General features: G+C 65.0%; 1 protein-coding gene across 1 annotated transcript in view; it reads left to right on the top strand.

Moving 5' to 3' along the window:
- Positions 1–203, top strand: part of BCORL1 (BCL6 corepressor-like 1) — a gene marked incomplete at both ends in the record, with an annotated part of 5,182 nt that overhangs the window by 3,777 nt on the left and 1,202 nt on the right. The window lies entirely within an intron of this gene.

The following is a 203-nucleotide window of genomic DNA, read 5'->3' as shown; positions in this document are numbered from 1 at the left end:
CCCCACGTGTGCCGAAGTCGTCAGCGGCCTCGTGCCTCTGCGGCTCCACAGCCCCACTCCAGGGTGTTGTTCTGCACCGGGACCAGCACTGTTGTGCCTGACCATGTGGTACAGGATGTTCCTGCTCTCGTCGCAGCCTTTGCTCGGGCTAACGGAGCGGCTGAGCGAGAGGAGTTTCCAGGACAGGCGCCGCGCCAGGCTGT

The sequence above is a fragment of the Buceros rhinoceros genome, unplaced genomic scaffold (genome assembly GCF_000710305.1).
Source record: "Buceros rhinoceros silvestris isolate BGI_N320 unplaced genomic scaffold, ASM71030v1 scaffold37073, whole genome shotgun sequence".
Lineage (NCBI taxonomy): Eukaryota > Metazoa > Chordata > Aves > Bucerotiformes > Bucerotidae > Buceros > Buceros rhinoceros.
This window is presented reverse-complemented; position numbering and strand designations above follow the sequence as displayed.